Source organism: Urocampus carinirostris, chromosome 14, assembly GCF_059441175.1.
Source record: "Urocampus carinirostris isolate Australia breed hairy pipefish chromosome 14, RoL_Ucar_1.0, whole genome shotgun sequence".
Lineage (NCBI taxonomy): Eukaryota > Metazoa > Chordata > Actinopteri > Syngnathiformes > Syngnathidae > Urocampus > Urocampus carinirostris.
In genome coordinates this window covers 30,369,962-30,388,473 of record NC_142362.1, presented here as the reverse complement: position 1 = coordinate 30,388,473, position 18,512 = coordinate 30,369,962, and the positions used below count along the sequence as shown (strand labels likewise).

The 18,512-nt window shown below is 38.5% G+C and overlaps 1 protein-coding gene across 1 annotated transcript in view; it reads right to left on the bottom strand.

The window, feature by feature from the left end:
- The window catches only part of tbl1x (transducin beta like 1 X-linked), a 59,968-nt gene extending 42,515 nt beyond the window's left edge, over positions 1–17,453 (bottom strand). Inside the window, exon 1 of the mRNA XM_088352781.1 lies at positions 17,115–17,453. The gene's annotated coding sequence lies outside the window, so the exon portion shown is untranslated. The remainder of the gene's footprint in view (positions 1–17,114) is intronic.
- Between the last annotated feature and the right edge of the window lie 1,059 nt (positions 17,454–18,512).

Genomic DNA, 18,512 nt, shown 5'->3' with positions numbered 1-18,512 from the left:
TGTATAAGAATTGTATATGTTTGACTTCTCTTTGAAGAAGTCAAACATATACAATCTTTAGAGAAGTCAATCAATAATTATGCACACATGCACAAATTGTTTGGAGTAAATATTTTACACAATTGGATTTTCTGGATGGCAGTGGATATAATGAAGACAGTTTTGCAGACATTCAACTCATTTGATAACGGCCAGGGGGCGTAAATGTTGAGCTACGCCAGTTTTATAGTTTTCGGGTATCTTGATTCAGACTGATAGTGAGTGAAGTTTCTGTGATGAGTACATTTTAAAATAGTCAGCATATCTTGAATCCCGAGCTTAAGATTTCCCAATGATGTGTGACATGATGTATTTCAGTGACCTGTGACAATGTACACACACTTATTTGTTTATCAAAAGTCCAAAGGCCCGCCGGGGTTAATTTTAAACAGCTGAGAATAATTAAAAGGGACAGTGTGTATCATTTAGGCCTCTAAGTGGTACAAGCGGCGGAGTTAGTCTTCATGTTCAAACATAAGTAAACAAAGAATCCTTCTGAACATTTGGAAATCTAGAACATTTAAAACTCATTGGTAAAAAAATATGGTATACTAGGGGACATAAAAGAACTTGTATTATGAGGCTTCACAATTTATTACCAATAGAACAGGTTTGTTAGAACTTATGTCATGAAATTGCCTGTTTTTACCTAAATAAAGTTGAGATGTTCTAGCAGGATTTTGTTTTGTTGGTTCTTTTACTTGCAGTCATTACAAATGATAGGCCCTTGATTTATTTCCAGAGCACCAGTGGGACAATAAAATATTAAATGACATAATAAAGTGGCACCCGAGGTAGCAACAGTTGAGAACTGAACAGGGTGAATTTCCTAGAACATCCTGTAGGCTTTTCAATGCAGCTTCCCTGGCTGTTTTTTCGGGTATTTTCAACATTTTTGGCATGGAGTCCAAGTGTTGAAATTTCACGACATGTTTTCTCCTCTTGATAATTGCACGGTATGCTTAATTTTTTAGAATTTTTTTCAAAAATTGTTTTATTCTTCTCACTGATGTCATGGAACTATCAGATCCCTCAGAAGCAGAGAAAGCCTTGTTGTTAACAAAGTTTGTGTAGAAAATAATTGTGTTTGTAAAATGATACATGTTGATTTTAGATTTGCATTAAAAAAATTGCTCAATCAAAATACAGATATCATTCAATATAGCCAAAAGCTACATGGAAAATGATAGAGAGCTTGACAGGAATAAAAAAAAAAGTACTAGCTATGTGTTTCAGCAAAAGTCACACACAATAAAAGAAAATAAAAATAAAAATTTCAAAGATTTTATTCCACCATTAGTCAAGAAGTAGGTCCTCTGAATGTAAGCGCTCACGTGATGGCACATGACTACACCGAGACCAAAACAAGAAGGCCCATCAGAGTCTTCTCTGATGGTTGTGGAATGTTTTCAAAGAGATCCAAAAAAGAAACGTTATAAAGTGGGTAAAGTCAACAAGGAAATAATTTCTTTGGCAAATAATTACTGCCGCCTAGGGAACCCACGTTAACAGAAAACAGGTAGGCCATTAGAAGACAACTGGGATCACCTCCAGCACTCCCGCGACAAAACGCGAGTAAGGAAGCGATTCAGAAAACTGATAAATTAAGACCAGGTGGGATTTTTCAACTTTTTATTTACAACTACTTTCTCGTTGGTCAGTCGGTAAGCTTTTTTTTATTGGCGACATATTTACATCCGTCTACAAATTGAAGTCGTTTCGCTTCCCAACCAACACAAACAACATTTTTGGTAATAAAAATTGAATTACACTCGATAGTTAAATTGTCAGCTGCAACTTGTTTTGTACCCTATTATTCAGATAAATGTATCCTTTTGATGCCTCAGATATTCTTATAGGGTTTAAGATTGTCACGTATGGTCCCTAATCTTCAAGTATTTTTGTGTGTGTACCCTATCTTTAATAGGCTTTGTGTGTACCCTGGTTTTATAGGCTCTGTGGCCATGCCAGCAACGCAAAACTATCATTAAAAATCATCGTTGATGAATTGAATGCAAAGAACGCAAATGTTAATGTATCACTCATACCCCCCAAAAAAGCTCCTTCAGGTATCTTACGTCACCATGGGTAAAACTACCAAGAAATATAATGGGAATAGTTTTTTCCAACTGAATCAAGGTATACCTAGTGACCAAAGAGCACTTATTATTCCTATTAAGGCTGCAGCACATTTAGTGTTTTGAAATTCGTTGATTAAACATAAACACTAGTTCTAGCCCTTCAATTGAGTTTTTATATTGTGTGTTCCGCTGTTCATATTAGGCTACCGACTTTACATGAACTTCAAATTGGGCAAGCACAATAAGTAAGTTCCATCGTTTTACTTTTTAAATTTGCTTCCATAAAAAAAAAAACGTACAAACAAATGATTACATTCATTTAATGTATCTAAAACAATGTTAGGTTAGTGAACCGCTGTATAGTAAATCCTTGAGCGGTCTTTGAAAAAGACGCTACCGTATCTCTTTACTTTGAGCATCAATTCAGCATGTTACTACGCCCCCTTTAGAAAGCAAACCCCAACGTGGCTTGTGTATCCGTAGAGAGACGCGCAAAGCACAAAAATAATGCAACATCACAACAGCAGTTCAGCACAGAGGAGCCAGTAAACTAATTCAAAAACAGACACACAATAAACACGGAACAATGGAAGACATCCAACATCTTTGGGTTATTTCCTCTTGGCAAGAGGTCATATATAGCAAAAAGAGAGCAAGCTTTGTTTGGTATTTGTTTTCCAATTCCATTTTTGTTGTTGCACAGAGGTTCTCCATTTTCCATTCAGCAGGGAGCAACCTTGTATCAAAACTGCTTTTCAACACCGAAAATGGTGCCAAAAAGACGCACCTGGTTGTTGTTTGGCATCTCATTAAAAAATAAATTTAGGAACAGTTTTGTATCCAGAAAGGATAGAGCGGAGTTTATTTGGTGTTTTTCAAGGAGGTCTAGGATTCCATGGCTTGAGCATTTAAAATATTGACTCATCTATACAGTCGAAGTTTTTAAAAAAACACTGTCTTAACCGGAGCAGATAGTTAGCCCAGACCATCTATTACCTAAAAGCAACAAAAAAATGCACACTTCATAACGACAAGACAAAATTACATCATAGTTTTTGACAGTTTAGTTCCTCAAATCTTTCTTGAAAACAAGTCCTTAAAAGCGTAACTCATGTCATGATGCGATTTAAGGCTAGATTCAAACTGTCAATTTCATTTTTTTCCTCATATATGACACATATCAGATTTTTTTATGCAGTGTGAACAGCACAATTCAGAGCTTGCCAAGATTACAGATCTGATTTGTCACTAAAGCTGCAGATTACTGAGACAAAGTAAATCATCTACAAGTACTGAAAATATTGACTCAGCCACACAGTTTAGTTATTACTCATGACGATTGTGTCACGGGACAGTTAATAAATGTAAGAATCAAATAAGACTGAAATTCACTTAAGTTTCTGAAAATGTTACTTTCAGTTTCTTCCCCTCTTAGCCTCCATTTAAAAATGAATTGATCAAGATTAAAAAAAAGAATACTGATGACAAACATATAAAAAGTATGTGGTTAGGATGATTGGTTTAATTCTGTATTTACTTCCGTAAAGACCACATTGTTGGCCATTTTGCCTCTTAAGCGGATGTGGGTTGCATTTAGGGAAAAATGTTGTTAATGCTGCAAATAGATGACGCATTTTTAGTGTAGTGTTAACAATTAAACACACACAAAAAAAAAATCGGATTTTGTCCCAAAATTGTGACTTGACTGAAATGTTACTTGGATCTGCAACCTCAGTGGAACTGTTTAAATCTAGGCTTAAAACACACTTCTATTCTATAGCTTATGAATGACCTATATTTCATGTTGACAATATCTGTATTATTTGTGATTGCAAAATCCATTGCAGCCTGGTTTTCCTGGAAGGGGGATTACCTCATGTGCGGTCCCTTCTCAAGGTTTGTTCATTTTCCTCATGTTGTGGTTTTTGAGTTTTTCCTTGCCTTCATTTAGGTTTTAGATGAGGGTATGGTGTAATAATAGTCTGAGGTTTGCTTTCATCTCTGGTCTGTGTAGTCCTTTGAGACTCCTTCTGATTAAGGGCTTTACAAATAAACATGACTTGACTTGAAAGTGTTGGCTTGATTAGGGCCACAACTAACAATTATTTTAACAATCGCTGAATCTGTTGATTCTTTTTTCGATGAATGATGAAAATAGTGCACAAAACAGTATATTATAAAATGTTAAACAATAAAAAGGCAAACTGTTTGGTTAAATCACCACAAAAATACATACAAATGTAAGCTATATACCTGCAAACATATAATATTGTTTGGAAGTGCAAAAAAGGGGCATCTTTGTTGTTTAAGGGATATGAGCTTAAGGAACAAGAAATAAATGCAAATCTGAAAACCCAGTAACATGATTTTCAACATTAAAAGGCAAAAACTAAACATGACCACTATCACATTTGCTCAATAACTCCCTCACTTTTCTGTCTTTAAGAAGTTTGCATTGCAATTCAAAATGTGAGCATGTCAATGACGTTAATTGTTGAGGATGCGCTCGCTGAGGACAGCTGCTTGCTGTGGCCGGCAGGATGTCTTTCTCATCATGAAGCTTGTTTGCTGTTTTATAATGAGATGAGAAAGTATAGTATGATTATGTTTTATGGCACAATTTACAAGGACACAACAATCAATTGGACTTTGCCCGAAAATTAAAACTTAATGCTAAATCTTGAACTCATAACCATCATTGTGTGCGAGATTTTTTTATAACGATTTATCACAGCTTAAGATGATATGGGTAACATTGTTGGGCACGTATAAACCTCAGCTTCAGTCTACTGCGTTTGGGCACATGTTTATGTTAATATTATTTTATTATTCAGCTGCTGTTGTTTTTTTTTGTTTGGTGCAAAAAAATTTGTTTCACTTTTTGTGAATTAGTGGTTGGTACTGTTTTTTTTTGTTTGTTTAGTGAATTGCTATCACACATTTGCAGACTTCGGTCAAAATGTTTTGTCCGACATGTTTCATGAGTTAAATTTACCATAGTCTTTGAAAATACTGCCATAGTTCTCTCTCCACTTTGCTCTGTTATGCTCACCAACTCGCATTGTGTGAGACGTCACTGGCTCCGCGATGTGCTGATTGACACATAAATTGTGCGATAACACAGCGATGAACATATTCATTGCCAACGCTTTTAATCATCAATTTTGATTGATTTTTATCAATACTTGTTTTATATATATATATATATATATATATATATATATATATATATATATATAGACCTGTGATTGGCTGGCAACCAGTTCAGGGTGTCCCCTGCCCACTGCCCGATGATTGCTGGGATGGGCTCCAGCACCCCTGCGGCCCTACTGAGGATAAGCGGTGTAGCTAATGAGATGAGCATATATATATATATATATATATATATATATATATTTATATATATAGGCCGTGGTTCTCGTGGTGTCTACTACTTCTTACTCCTTACAACATCACACACGCATACGATTTTGCGTGTTTAGAAAAAAGAGTGGAGTATATACTATGTCAGCCTTAAAACAACCAACACAAACGAACAAGTGTGCGTACATAAATAAAGAGCAGAAGCAAAACGGAATTTGGTTGTTTTTTATTTGAGCATCTATGACAAAGTACTATCATCATCAATGAGCTGGATAAAACAAACACAAAAATAGAATGTTACCCGGTATTCATTGCCAATCAAACCCATCAAAGTACTCATTCTCCATTTCTGAATTGTACACTCGAAACAAAATGTCCATCTAATGTGCTGGGTTCACATTTGGTCACTTCCTGCGTGGTTTGGTTCCTAAGAAATAATGCCTGCTTTTGCTTGAGTTCAAATTACAGTTCCAACAAACATGCTAGCCAGAGCATCTACAATCTGCCCGGAATGATAGCAAGCCTCAACTGTTTTTTTTTTTCATATTGACGTTGAAGATCTGCGCAAATGAGGTTAGGTTCACCATGCAGAGCTTAATGCTCAATTCGATTTTTTGGTGAAATCAAAGGGTTTTGTGAGAGAGTTCACATTTCCAACTAATCGCGACTTGTATGTGTGAACACCACAAATGTCCTGCGCAAAAGAGGACACGTGACGTCTCAGCCATTGCGCTCATTGTTAGCGGAAGTACTCGTAGATGTTAACGGCGCAGTGTTATCAATATGAATTGGATCGAAAATCTTGCTTTCCCTCCATAGAATGTTTTCATCCGCCATGGTTGTTGATTTCTCCACTTCCTCCTGCCTTGTTGAACGCAGAATAGTGACGTTTGTAGCATATCGATAGCATGTATGGGTCTCAACCGTTCACACAGCAGTCGCATTCCCAAAGATATATAATGGATATAGGACCACATATAAAGTAGCCTGGGTATAGTGTGAAAAAAAAAATCAGATATGTGCCGTTTGGACGGCTTTTATAAGATCAGATACAGGTCGCATTTCTGCGAAAAAAAAGTGTGAACCTAGCCTAAGGCGCCACCAGCCAGATGCCGTTGGCGATCAGCACAATTGTCAGCATAGTCTGACAGTGGCGGTGATCCCAGCACAACAAACATTATTTTCACAGATGCCTCAAATTGTGTCGTGTTTGGGATCACATGACTATTCAATATAGCAACATTGGTTACGTAGCATTATTGCACGATCTCACCGCATCATTAAAAGAGTTCTGTGAATATGTACGTTAGAAGTAATGCACGCAAAAAGAAGACAGCATGCCGATGAAAAAAAAAACATTAAGGGGTGTCCTCTTGGCAGGGTTTTGTTTAAATCTAGCCTCATTACGTATGGCACAGAGTAAGTGCATTGGGTATGCGATGTGGACACGAAGTACAGTGGACCTTAGAATAACCCCATGAAAAAATATTTACTAAGGACGAGGAGAGACAGAGACGTGGTGAATAGACAAACATTTTCTCCAGAACCCGCAAAGAAACTTGGCGAAGCGCACGTAGGGTTCATGCGACCACAGAGGGAGACAAGCAAAGAACTGCGTGCTTCCTATGTTAAAAATGTTGGCAGCGGACAGCACAAAGCCAAATCATTTAAGCTGTCACTTCAAGATATTACACCCCAATCACGCTTGAGTACTAACAGCGAAACGTGTTAGTCGTGGGGGGCGCGAGAGGATTTCTCCTCCGGGACAACAAAAATAATTGTGAAGCACTGAGTTACAGTGACTTGCAAAGATTCATTTTCAGAACCGTTATTCATCGAACTACATCGCTTCTAACCCGTCAAACCGCATGATACATATTGTGAAATACATTGGAAAAGTACTATTTTTTGTGTTGAAATGAAATGAAATGATCTGCATTTATATAGCGCTTTTCAAGTTAATGACTTCCCAAAGCGCTTTACAATGTGCTCCACATTTCCCAATAGCGGCCTTGCAGCCATGTAAGGCGCTAACCTGCTTACTGGGGGGTATCAGGGGTTCAGTGTCTTACCCAAGGACACTTCGACGTGTAACACGGACGAGCCGGGATTCGAACTGGGATCCCTTGATCCCAAGACGAGTGCTCTACCTCCTGAGCTTCTGAGTGTTCTTCATTAAACTAAATACAGATGCTGTGGGTCTGATTAAGCAGTAATCTACAATGTAAATCATTTAGTACTAATAGTAACAGCATTTCTGTGGCCGCATAGAGGTGACCAGCAACCTTTTTCACCCTGGGCCAATGACCTGCTGCCAAAGCAAGGTTTAGGGGATTTTTGCTTGTTTGAATCACACCATCCTGTTTCAGCACCCTGGTGATTTATTAGTTTGTAGATAAAAGGTTTCAGTGGTCAAAATGAGTAGAGTACATTTTATGCATCCATCCATTTTCTCCACTGCTTATCTTCGCTAGGGTCTCAGAGGTGCTGGAGCCCATCCCAGGAGTACATTAGAGTTTCATCATTATTTTTGTGGTATTTTAATTGAAGTGTATTTCCATTGTTGTGTCTTTTCATTCTGTGAGAAAGACACCAGAAACCATGTTGTACATTAACATAAAGACATGCGATTTCACGAAAAAAGGCCTTGAATTCATTTTTTTGGAGACTATGATTTCATTTGGAAATTGAGAGAAAAAGCAATTATTTTGAGATACGCCCGAGGATGACCATTCTATCCATATGAACTTAATTGATGATTGGATGGGAGTAAAAAAAACTGTAAAAATTTACTTTAGAATATGAAACTGAAAGTAATTAGGGATTAAAAAAGCCAAGGCCAAATGGAAGAATATATTATATGTTGGACTGTTTTTGATGACAGAAAAAACATACCAAAGTCTCAAGGTATTTAATACAATATCTGCCATTGTGTTTCCCCCCCCCCAAAAAAAAGGATATTCATGACCTTTGCCTGGACTGTGTACAAACGGCCAGTTCCCACTTTCTCATGGGAAAGTTTTAGACAGACATTGATCCCATAATATAACGGAAGTTACAAAAGAGTAAAATCCTTTAACATCTCCTTGGACCCAGAGCAATTTTAGCTAATATGAAGAGAATATAAAACATGGGAATCACTTCATCAGACAAAAATGTAGTACTAAAAAACATTAAAAATGTGCGTGTGTGTGTGTATATATATATATATATATATATATATATATATATATGAATGTTGCAAATCCCACTTAAGGATTATCGAGCCACAACTGCATATGTCAAAGGCAGAAATGTAATTGAGTCTAAGATGAAGTCAGCCAACATTAATCCTCTATGTCACATTTAACTGCAGTCTGTCTTCTCTCCCTCAAGAGCAGCAGGTACCAAATATCGCACAAGTAATGATCTTTCAAGATCGGAGCCACGTCAACTAATAATTAGCTCTGCTCTTACCTTTCAAAACATTCTTGTAAAAGACATCTCATTTGAGCTCTTGCGAGTAAACAAATCTATTAATCAATATGAACTTGCAGTAGTCGTTCAAATCAAATTAAACTGGATCTTACATGAATGGATTTTAATTCTTCTGCATTCTTTTTTTTTAAGTTTTTAAAAAGTCTGTACCGTCTTTACTTTTTTTAAGTTTGGGTGCACATTACAGCAGTGGTTTTACTGTATTTGCCCAACTCTTGATCAGTCAAAAAATATCGCTGACCACAATTGCAAAACACTGAATGCACCAGAATCAACCCCCGGGTCGCAGCGGTGAGAGCACAGAATCCTAACAACTGGATCATCAGTGATATAGATGACATACAAAAAGGCATCAGATTTAATCTAATTATCACACTGTTTTAGTCACGGTACCAGAGGTGAATGTTAGAGAATATGTAATCACAATAAAGGACAAGGGAGACTGCTTCAGTGTATCTGATGATAATTTGACTTTGAAGAGCAAAAAATAAATACACTGTGAATTTTACCTTGGTATTGTGTTCATAGTTTGCGTTATGAAAACATGATTTTAATGTCAACATGCATTTAACAACGTTTGGAACTTACAATGCTTATAATAGAGAATAATACTATTTGTCGTCATTGTAACATGCGAAATCCACAACAAAATAATTTGTCTCTAGCACCATTAGTAGTTTGATGATGAGATAAAAACGAATCCCTTTTTTTTATGTTATGGCCTGATAAATGCTCAAATTTTGTCATAAAAACCTGTTTCTATGCTAGTCAGACAAATAAATGCTGCCTGAACTAGTTGTCAACCACAAGAGGCCTTCATGATACTAAAGCAACTTCCAGTAGCAGGACATTCTTACTGGAACCAATTAGTGAGTTATGTTAGGTAATTAGAAGAATGTTATGCATGTTATTCGTGCTCTATTGACACAATACATATTCAACTACACAAGAAGAAAAATTCAAAGTATATGAATATAACAGCGACAGACTGAATGAGTCAAATGCTTTCTACACTTGAATGTCACATTTGTGGTCACAATGGATGATCCGATAAATTTACATGAAAAACTGCTGCAAAGATAAGTTCTTTACAGACTTTGAGTAGTGCACAACAATAAGCTGTCAATTTGGAATTTTGGGAGTGCATTTTCATGTCAACAATGTTTCTTCCACTTGTCGCCATATGAACTTCCCTTACCCTGGCAACAAGCCACTTATGCCCATTTTCTACTGCACGATTCTGTCCTTCTTCGCCTCGACTGCCCTTTTTTGATTTTCCATTACGAAAAAGTAACTGGTTCTTAGTCTCTGGGAGCCCAGCCTTAGTTAGCCTCTCTGTTGAGGCTCTATACCTCGAACCAGGGACTTAAAATGTCACTGCTGACCTCTGATTGGTGCGCTACGTTGGGGCTGACCAATGTTAGTTCAAAGAGGGTAGAAAAGAAGGTTCAGTTGATCCTCCCCCGCCATTTTTGTATTTTGCCGCAATAAACACTCATTTTAAATGATGGCTACTGCACGAAATTCAGCCCTGTGGTCTTCTGACGAGGTGCAGTTTTTCACAACTAACAGCTCCGCTGCCCGATCACCAATTATCGCTTGTCTGAGTGTGGTTCTGGTTTGCGCCGAAGATTTGCGCCAAATATGACACTGAAATGACCTCACCTATAATGCAAAAAGTACCCGGGTAGAGGCTGGGCAAGGTGAGAAAGGCCAGAACAGTGTAGTGGAAAAGGGGCTTAAGCTGCCACTCTCTCACACACGGGCAAGTAAAAATTTACCATTGGTCTTGTTTAATTTTTTGTTTTGTTTTGATGAGGATTACTGTGCTTGGGAAGTATTTCCTCATCCTACATCAATGTCTGCTCTCCATTTGGAGTAAGTCCCCTATATTCTACCACTCCATTTATCTGTTGACACAAGCATGCCAATTTACTTAATAGCTTGCATAACTGCCTTGGCATCTCTGCTTCAGCTCGTAACTGGTTCAATTCTTACTTTCCTAATATATATTTAAGTGATTGTTTCAGTAATCATGAGTCAGCTCTCCGCCACAGAGTCCTTCACGGGCCTTGCCCTTGGGCCAACTCTCTCTGGGACTTTAGTTTCACACATAGTCATGCAGCTGTTCAATCAATTTAACTGTATTATGTTGAATGTTTTTGTGGATTGGTATAGCGGTACAAAACTTTTTTTTAAATGCTTCAAAATACTTTTGGCTTTTTACAAAACACATAATACACCAACAAAAAACACATTTTGAATTCTGAGAAAGTACAGTGTGAGTAAAGTTTGAAAACCACTTGGAGAAGTGTCTTGTAGCTCTGTCTAATGAAAACTGTAATTAAAGATTGGGTGTTTGAACTTCCTTCAACAAAAAAAACACCCAAACTAAGAATAATGTTCCACCAGAAGAACTAGGTTATTTTGGCAAATTTTTTGCTTAAATTCTAAATGCCATCATGAGAAATCAAAATCAACGAACCTCTCACACTTAGAAGTGAGCTATCCCTCTGTCTTCATAAAGAGTAAACTGGTTTGAATTGAAGTCCCAGAAATAAACAGTGACATTTTTATACAGGACTCAGCATTGAGATCTTGTTGATTACAGGTTGGGAGAAAATAAAAGTTTAAGCCTTTTCCTTCGTTATGGTACACTACACTTTAATTTAACTTGTTCCTAACCCACAGATTTTCCATATCCACATGTCTTTTTGATAAAACTTGACTGCTCTGACTTTTAGTAAAAGTGAACTTTGGGAACACCTTTATATAAATAGTTCAATATAATGATTTATGTGCAGTGGCAAAACATAATCAACCAATAAAATATATTTCAATTATTGCACGTAAGCTGTCAAAGGCCATCCCAAAGACGATTTCCTGTGGTAGGGGCAAGAAAAGCACTAACAGCCAAAATACTGCTCTTCAAAGTACAATCATAAACAACCCACAGAGCATGCATATTATATATTTCCGCATTTATGCTGTGTAAATACTGCGACTTTCCAAAACCACAGAGCGTCGTATATTTCAGTTTTTTCATGTCATGGTGAAAAGATTATGCATACTTCACAAAAAAAAGTCAATTTGTTTAAATGTAGGGCCAATAAGGGATTGTGTAAACATTAGAGTGCAAAAAAGTCACACGGAAAAAATGTTGGCCAGATATCTTCAATTGTAATGATAAACTAGAAAGATAAAGTTTATATTTAAAACTAATTTAATTGCAGAAAAGACATCCATGAAAAGTAAAGACAGTGTTCCGCTTCTGAACAGTCCAGAGTATTTACATCTTTGAAGAAGTCAAACAAAAATATCAAGTAAGTCCTGCTTTTGCTTTACAATGCATGTCTACCAAATTGAAGACTGGCGAAGTTGCGGTCCAAAGTGACATAGATGACCGCCTTGCCTGTGTCCTCTCTGTGTTGGGCCACAGCTGGCTAGCAGTTATTTCCGTGACAGTCAGAAAACTAAAGCTGGATACCATTAGGTAATATGTGCTGTAATGGCAAACTGTAGAAAGAAGTAATACTGTTCACAGAACTAAGGGTTTGACAAATGCCCCGAAAAAAACATCTCGAATTTTTTTCTTTGACAAAGCATTGGATTTTTGATCAATTTTAAAGAAAAATCAGCAGTTCTGGAAGTCTGGTCAAGTACAGTGGCTTGCAAAACAATTTGGCCCCCTTAAACTTTGAGACCTTTTGCCATGTTTCAGACTTCAAACATAAAGACATAAAACAGTAATTTCTTGTGACGCATCAACAATAAGTGGGACACAATCATGAATGAAGTGGAACACACTTTATTGGATATTTTAAATTTTTTTAACAAATAAACGAAAAAGTGGGTGTGCAAAATTATTCAGCCCCATTGAGCTAATACTTAGTAGTGCCACCTTTCGCTGCGATTACAGCTGTAAGTCGCATGGGGTATGTCTCTATCAGTTTTGCACATCGAGAAACTGATATTTTTGCCCATTCCTCCTTGAAAAACAGCTCAAGCTCAGTGAAGTTGAATGGAAAGCGTTTGTGAACAGCAGTTCTCAGTTCTTTCCACGGATTCTCAATTGGATTGATGTCTGGACTTTGACTTGGCCATTCTAACACCTTGATGTGTTTTTTGGTAAACCAATCAATTGTATCGTTTGCTTTATGTTTTGGATCATTGTCTTGTTGGAAGACAAATCTCCGGCACAGTCTCAGGTCTTTTGTGGACTCCATCAGGTTTTCTTCCAGAATGGTCCTGTATTTGGCTCTACCCATCATACCATCAATTTTAACCAACTTCCCTGTCACTGCTGAAGAAAAGAATAGAATAGAATAGAATTTACTTTTATTGTCATTCTTTGTAACAATGCACACAGAACGAAATGTCGATACAACTGACACGTACAGTTAAACTGTAGCGAGCCGATGTAGCCGCAGCCAAACAGGGTGCAGCCATTTTAGTCATTAGGTGACCAAACCACCCAATTCCAACCCTTAATGCTGAGCGCCAAGCAGGGAGGCAATGAGTACCAATGTTGTAAGTCTTAGGTATGACTCGGCCAAGGCTTGAACCAGCGACCTCCCAGTCTCAGAGCGGGCGCCCTACCATCTAGGCTACCGAGCTGGTGCAAACCATGATGCTGCCACAACCATGTTTGACTGTGGGGATGGTGTGATGAGGGTGATGAGCTGTGCTGCTTTTACGCCAAACATAACGTCTTGTATTGTTGCCAAAAAGTTCGATTTGTCTCATCTGACCAGATCACCTTCTGCCACATGCTTGGAGTGTCTCCTAGGTGGCTTGTGGCAAACTTTAAACGACACTTTTTACGGATATCTTTAAGAAATGGCTTTCTTCTTGCCATGCTTCCATAGAGGCCAGATTTGCGCTGTATATGACTGATTGTTGGGCAGCACGGCGGCGCAGTGGTTAGCGCTTGTGCGGCACAGTTCATGTCATGGGAACCTGTCGTGGGTTCAAATCCAGCTCCAGACTTTCTGTGCGGAGTTTGTATGTTCTCCCCGTGCTTGCGTGGGTTTCCTCCGGGCACTCCGGTTTCCTCCCACATTCCAAAGACATGCATTTCAGGTGAATTGGCCGGTCCAAATTGTCCCTAGGTGTGAATGAGCGAATGAGTTGTCTGTCCCTGTGTGCCCTGCGATTGGCTGGCAACCAGTTCAGGGTGTCCCCTGCCCACTGCCCGGAGATGGCTGGGATGGGCTCCAGCCCCCCCCCGCGACCCTAATGAGGATAAGCGGTACGGCTAATGAGATGAGATGACTGATTGTTGTCCTATGGACAGATTCTCCCACCTCACCTGTAGACCATCTCCAGTTCATCCAGAGTGATCATGGGCCTCTTGGCTGCATCTCTGATCAGTTTTCTCCTTGTATGCTGAAAGTTTAGGGGGCGGCCCAATCTTGGTAGATTTGCAGTGGTCTGGTACGCCTTCCATTTCAATAATTTTGCTTGCACAGTGCTCCATGGGATGTTTAAAGCTTGGGAAATCTATTTGTATCCAAATCCCTCTTTAAACTTCTCCACAACAGTATCTAGGACCTGCCTGGTGTGTTCCTTGTTCTTCATGATGCTCTCTGCGCTTTAAACAGACCTGTGAGACTATCACAGTGCAGGTGCATTTGAACAGAGACTAGATTACACAATTGTGGATTCCATTTATCATCGTTAGTCATTAAGATCAACATTAAATTATTCAGAGATCCTCACTGAACTTCTGGACAGAGTTTGCTGCACTGAAAGTAAAGGGGCTCAATAATTTTGCACACCCACTTTTTCATTTTTTTTTTTTATTTGTTAACAAAGTTCGCTCAGCCATAGCATGGACGAATGGACATGACTGAACCAATAAAACTTGATTTCATCTAAAAGAAATATATGAGAGCTAGATTTGGATAGGTTTCCTTCTAGACTGTGAGAATATCCCTTCGATATACCAACTAAAACCTGTTAAAATAAATGTCAAACTTTTGCCAAAGTTGCAATATCAAAATCAAATGCCAACTTCCAAGCTTCTTGCCAACAGCCCCAACATTTTACTGCAACATTTGATTTACATTTCATCAACACAGTACCTTCTGTAGGTAACATCCGGGTTCAAGCGTATTAACACAAGCATTCAAAATATACAATAAATGTAAATGAGTAATAATTATAGCCTTGCAATGACCAGGACTTCTAAGGACAGTACTTCAGAGTAACCGCTGAGTCTGCCAGTTGGCTGGAGGCCCATGTGCACTGCATGTCCCTTTTGGAGGGAGAGAATAGCCACCTCCCCTCAACAGCCTATCATGAATAAATATTGCACCAAAAATATTTGAACAGCTCGGTACAGCCATTTCAGCAGCATAAGGTCATCACCAGATTTCTACGGACTTCCTCGCCCTACTTTTGCACAAGATATACTGCTGTTTTCAACTCAAAGTCCTTTAAAATGAACAAATGGATTTGGTGCTGTCTTAAGGCCCCCCAGCAGATTCAAACTGCTTGGCCAAACGACAAGTGGCTATAATCCATACAATAATGTCATCAGTTTGTTTCTAGGCTGAAGCATTTACTATGCGGAAGTATCATCTGAGCCCAGAATTTGCCAGAACTTGAGAGAATGAAAATCTTCACACGAGACAGGAATGAACTCCTTAAAACCTTCTATTTCCAATACATGCACATGCTGAATATACAATTGCTATGAAAACCTGACCAACTCATCTACCCTCAATGAGAAGCATTAATGACATTCAATGTACACACTAACAACACTGGTGAATGGGAACATTAGACTAGTTGCAAGGCTATCATAAAACACTATTGTTCCTTTAACGGCTGGCACTAAAACAGTTTCTTAAAATGACTGCAATTAAGGGTTCACAGCAAATGCTCAACTTTAGTGAGAAAACCGGTGAACAAACTGATAAAGTAGGGCAGTGGTTTAAATTGAATCCACACAATTCCTCCACTTCTAATTGAGGGGTTTTTATTGGTTACAGCAAGGCGCCACAAACCTTTTTGTGAGCTGAGAACTACTTTTTGTTCCAGATTTTCTTGAAGGGTTATGATTTTGATACAAGTTTCTAAAATAACTAGTGTTATTACCATGTTGTTACTGTGTTATTACCAGGCTGTAAATATTGCAAAATAAATAAACCACTAAAACATCACGTCAGTTAGAATTTAAATTTGCTGGGAAATTGCAATGAGCCATCACTGGTGATCTATTTTCAGAACCTGTCCATGGGCTACTCGAGTGTTCTTAGGGGGCTGCCTTGTGCCCGCGGGCACCACGTTTGACACCCCTGGGTTCGAACTCGAGTGAACTATACCCAAATACTTGCAACGTAGGGACTATTCTAATCATCTATTAGATATAGTCAATCGGTTTTATTTTGCGATCAGCTTGGCTTGTATTGACATTACATGGTACGGATTTGAATCTCTATAAGCATAATATGATTCATTATAAGATCTGTTTAAATTAAACATGGCTCCAATGAGACTTATAAGTGTGATTAAGGGTTCATGAACAGAATTCCACAAAGTGATTTTCCTTTTCTTTGAACTGGAACCATTGATACATTTACACCCAGTCTTTTGGAAGCAGTAACATTAGAACTAACTGTACAGTAACATGAACAGTTTTTTTGAAAACTGAGAAGCAATCTCTTGTACAGTTGAGTCAAATTACCCTCCCCCACTCAACAGTCTTCCAACTCTGCATTACAATTATAATATACTGATATATTCACAGGAAATCCCGTAAAAAGCAATAATGGGTAAGTAAAATATGTTGTGCGGTGTTTTTCGGAAGGGGGTCCTTATTGTTGTTGAAATTAGCCTAAAAGCGTCTAAAAACTTGTTTAAGTGCTTTGAGATAGGATAAGGAAAGCGTGTAAACATCCCCACGGCTAAACAATAATAAACGTGGACTAATAAAAATGGAAAATTGAGGAAAATAAAAGGGGGAACAGATAGGAATTTCAACACACGTGTGGAGTGACTGGAGTCAATGAGGATATGAGCCGGCAGCCCTCCCTCTCACACATCTACGTTCAGCGCCATAATCACTCGTTTCTTCCTCACAATAAACGTTGATCCCACGTTATAGTTTTATTTGTTTTGGTTGGAAATAGCAACTTGTAAACGTACCTTTCGGTATTACGAGAGTGAACTCGTGGTTGTCCGCCGCCGCTGACGACGACTCTTCCTCTTTCCACAAGGAGATTCTCACAACTTCAACAAGCTAGCGATGACTTTCCTCCCATTTTACTCAGCGTCATATTTCAAATTCCAGCCGCTGTTGTTGTTATTATTATTTATATTTTCGAGGTGGGGGGAGGGAGAGGGGGGGTCAAATCGGTTACGTCCCCGGTGGCGGCGATGGGGGGAGGGGGGGTTCACGTAAAGAAAAAAAATAATAATAAAAGCCGAGTTAGCGTGTCGCCACTGCGGGCTACTACGGAGCAGTTCGCCGTTCACTGAGGACAGTAGTGGCGACTCGTTTGCGAACGAAATGGCTTTATGAGCCGGCTCTTTGAAGTGAACGACAAGAGCCGGCTCCCCAACTATAAGGAGCAGGGTCCTTTCGAAACGTTTGCTTTCTCTCCTCTCTCTTTCTCACTCTCTCTTTATCCCTTCTTTCTCTATTTATCTCTTTTTTTCTTTCTCTTTCGAATCCTTCTCTTACTTTTTTCTCAGTTTCTTTGTTTTTCATTTCTTTCTCTCATTCTACATATATCTTTAGCCCCCTCTTTTTCCTCATGTATCTTTTTATTCTCTCTCCTTATTTGGGTATATCTCTTGCTCTTTCACTTTCTCTCGGTCTCGTCTTGGGATCAAGAGATCGCAGGTTCGATTCCCGGCTCCTCGGTGTTATATGTCGAAGTGTCCTTGGGCAAGACACTGAATCCCCAATGCCCCCAATAAGCAGGTCGGCGCCTTGCATGGCCGCTATTGGTGTGTGAGTGGGTAAGTGTGAAGCACATTGTAAAGCGCTTTGGGAGGTCTTCATTGACTTGAAAAGCGCTATAGAAATGCAGACCATTTATCATGTTCTTTCTCTTTCCCTCTCTCTCTCTTTCTCTAGCTCTGTTTCTTTCCAGCTCTCTCTTAAAGGCGCTGGTGACTGGTCAATAAAAGTGGTGTCATACCTTTGTTGTTTTCAAACTATAAACGAGTTTAAATTAGGTGAAAGTTCACTGTATATTGAAATAATAATAATAATAATACATTTTATCGAGAGTCGCCTTTGGTGACACCCAAGGTCACCTTGTACAGAATAAAACAGTGATATTAATTTGAAAATAAAAAAAACATAGTCTAGTAAATAGAAGCAAGAGAACCATGTGCAGCAGCTTATGACCCACAGGCAAGTTTGAAAAGGTGGGTTTTTAATTGGAATACAAGATGCATGCTACTATAAATATAGTAGTATAATAAATTTTTCCAATGAATTAATTTATTGTATAATGTTTTATTATTGTTGGTAATATATATCATTGGAAAAAAAATATCAAGCACTGTTTGAGTGACGGCTCTTTTCAGTGA